The sequence below is a fragment of the Lactuca virosa genome, chromosome 5 (assembly GCF_052849685.1).
Source record: "Lactuca virosa cultivar CGN04683 chromosome 5, Lactuca_virosa_CGN04683_v6, whole genome shotgun sequence".
In the NCBI taxonomy this organism is placed as follows: Eukaryota; Viridiplantae; Streptophyta; class Magnoliopsida; order Asterales; family Asteraceae; genus Lactuca; species Lactuca virosa.
In genome coordinates, this window is record NC_136430.1 from 164,788,011 (window position 1) to 164,791,857 (window position 3,847).

A 3,847-nucleotide genomic window follows, 5' to 3' on the forward strand; every position below is an offset into this window, starting at 1 on the left:
ACAATTGGTTTAAGGTAGTTAGTACAGCAGTAGTTACTTAATACAACACTACAGTACTATTTCATTTCCCCATTGCATTCACTTTGTGATTTTCACACAATGTACAGTAATGTAAAAACTATATTTTTGGATAATGATAGTCATATTTGGGAAAATACATACTCTTACAAGAGACACACACACGACCACTAGATGCCTTGGTAGAAGGCTACTTTTAGTAGGAAACATAGGGTTTTCTAGGAGAGTTCAAAACATCTTACAAAACATCTTACAAAAACATCTTACAAACACTTTTATACAAATACAGACACTAATATACTTATGATCTCACCAGCTTTAAAGTTGATACTCTCTTTCAAAATAACTTGTATCCTCAGGCCGCCAGTAGACAGGTACCGATGCCAGGTTTTGAGAAGATGGAGCTCGTTCAAGACTCATCTTTTATTTTGATTCATATTTTGGTGTCTATTTAACTTGACAGAACACACGTGTATTAAAATTATATTATTAATGCAATGGATGATGTTGTTGATTGTTTACTACTTTGCATTGTTGTGATACTGTACATGACGTCCTCCACCCCCGAACGATTCCGCCGTTCCGGTTTTGGGGTGTGACAGAGCAAGGTGGTGGTTCAAGGAGAAGCTTGTAGATCCGGATTATCTGCTCCATTTCTAGCTTGTGCAAGGTATAAAGTCTTGATCTTGATCTTTAGGAGCTTAGATCTCCATGTTTTAGCTTTTGGACCCTTTTTGGTCCCATAGATGAGCTATTGTGGATTATTTTCGTTTATGAAGCTTAGAGTTGCTACTCTTGGTGTTCTTTGGGTCCTAGAGTCTTAAATTTGCCACATTTGAATCTTAAATCCAACCATGCATGAGTAATGGACATTTTTGTGGAAGTAGAATGTTATATTTAAAGTTTTGGCCCATGTGGGGCATATAAAGCCATCAAGTTGACGACTTTATGGTTTAAGACGTTGTATATGAGTCAGATCTGTGTTTGGGACTCTTGGACTTAAGTGGTTAAGAGATTATTGGATAAATGGATTATTGGGTGAGTACGCTGGGCATACAAGCTCATACGTGCAACGTACAAGCCATGCAGTGTGTATGCTCAGCGTACAGCTGAGTACACCCCGCGTACTCAGGCAGTTTGGGTTTGGCGTTGTTTCGGCCTTGGATTGGGCCACTTTCTGCACTTTGTTGCTTTGGGCCTTTTGGCCATATGGAATTAAGATTTTGGATTAAGGAATCTTAGTGGGCTTTAGGGTAAGGCCCATTTCGGGTTTGAGCCCAATTTGGAAAATTGGGCCATAAGTGGGCCTTTGTGGATCCTTTGGTTTTGGGCATTAGTTTTGGATCAAGCTACGCCAGGGGTAAAATGGTCATTTTACCCCAAGTATGGATTATTGATTACAGTTTGGAACCCAAGTGTTGATTGGGTGTTATTTTGTACTGATAGCTCGGGGTAGGGATGAGCATGGGTCGGTTTTTGGCTAAAACCTAACAAAACCGTAGAAAGTCGGTTTTTCGCTTGCGTATCGGCTGAATATATCCCTACCCATTTTTTGAAATTTAGGGGGAAAGATTAGGATTAAATTATTTTGATTAATTTAATTGGATAATCCTAAATTGATTTAATAAAATTAATTAAATGTTTAATTAATAGATAATTATTAAATCATTTGGTTTAAATTTTAAATTTAAATTAAATTTCGAAATTTAATATTTAAACCTAGTATTTTGAAAAGTTTAAAATACACCTTATACTATATGTAAAATTAAATGTTTAATAATTACTATATGTATAAGAATAAGTCATTCAAACCGCTAGTACGCTTCATTCATGCATCCGATCTTTAAGGGGGTATAAGGAAATTGCCTATAAAATGGTAGTTGAATGGGTGTCCACTCTCACCCACCACTTCCTTGATTGGTGGATGGTCGTTAGCCGAATGGGTTTGATAGGATAAATTAATTCTCATTAATAAGTATAATGAATTATAAAGTAACTAAACTTATTTTTTTAAATTTCCAATCTTAGTTACTTTAGGAAAAATGTGAATTTGTATGCTAACCCATTAAATTGCACATTGAACTTTATAAGTCATTAGTGGAGCGTGTGTGGTTAACCGACAGACTAATAGGGACAAATAAAGAGTGGGAATGGGTATCTCAAAAATTATCATTGATTAATGGAGTGCGTGTGGCTAACCGACACATTAGTATGAGATGATAAATGACATCGAGAGTACCAAGCTAATTTGCATGGTTATTCACATCTGGTTTGTGATCCTTGGTATCCCAGTCACAAATGGAGGAGCATAATCTAGATTAAACATGCCATTGAAAAGTTCAATGAATCTCAAAAGTTCTAGGAATTTCATTTAAAAACCTAATTCGTTCAAATATCATTTTTCGATGGTGATTGGTACATCGTCATTTACCTACCTTTATATAATTTACAATTAGATTACGACATCCCTTTTCTATGTTGTGAATTATTTAGTTGGATCTTAGCCTTGATATTTCATTTTGGGTGTTATATTAAGGTTTATTCTTATCTAACTAAAACTATGTTTCTTTTATAGATGTTTACTCCAAATGATGCTTCTAGTTCCTCCTCCTCCTCCTCCTCCAACAACAACTTCTCCCTGTTGAACATCTGCTCGAACGTGCAATTGGATGGCACCAACTACAACAATTGGATGCACAACATTAAAATGGCCCTTCTTTTTGAGGATAAGGAATATGTCCTCGAGAAACCATTGGATGAAATCGATGAAGAGAAGGCCACTCTTGAAGAAATGGTCGCCTACAAGAAACACTATAATGATGCCACAAAAGTTGCGTGCATCATGGTGGCCACAATGACTCTAGAATTGCAAAGGCATTATGAGGATTACTGGACGTATGAGATGAACAAGGACCTTATAGAGAAATACCATAAGCAAGCTCGTCAGGAAAAGTACGAGGGTGTAAAGTCCCTCGTTGCTAGCAAGATGAAGGAGGGTGAGTCTATTAGTAGCCACGTTCAGAGAATGCAATGATACGTGGACAGGCTAATCAAGGTAAATGTGAATTTTGATGAAGAGTTGGCAATCGACATAGTGTTGAACTCTCTGCCAAGTTGTTATGATCAGTTCATATTGACCTATCATTTGAACAACAATGAAACTACTTTGTCTCAATTGTACAACCTCCTGCGAACAGCTGAAGCAGGAATGAAGGGAAAAGGTGTTGCCTCCACTCCTAATGGTGCTCCTGTTCTGGCCATTGGTGAAGGGAAGGCAAAGAAGAGGAAAGGTCCTCCTAAACAAAACTGGAAGGGAAAGTCCCAAGCTGGGTCGTCAAGCACAGGACCTAGAGGAAAATCCAGTTCTGATGCTCCCCCTGTTTTTGATCCCAAAGAGGCCACTTGCTTCTATTACAATGACAAGGGACATTGGAAACGAAGCTGCCCAAAATACTTGCAGGATTCAAGGATGGCAAGGTGAAGCCAAAATCGGCAGGTATTTACACTATCTTATCTAATAACCCATCATATTCTCGTTCTTGTGTCCTTGATACATGATGTGGATTTCACATTTGTTCTGATTTGCAAGGGCTAAAAAGAATTGAGGATGTGGAGCATGGAAGGATGAACTTGATCATGGGGAATAGACGATCTTCACCTGTCACCAAGATTGGAGTTTATGGCTTAGTGCTTAGTAGTGGGTTAGGGTTATATTTAATAAATTGTTGCTACTAGTCAAAGATGACACGAAACATCATTTATTTTCATGCATTATTTAAACAAGGTTTTAGATATTCTTTTAATGATGAGAATAGTTTTATTTCTGCTT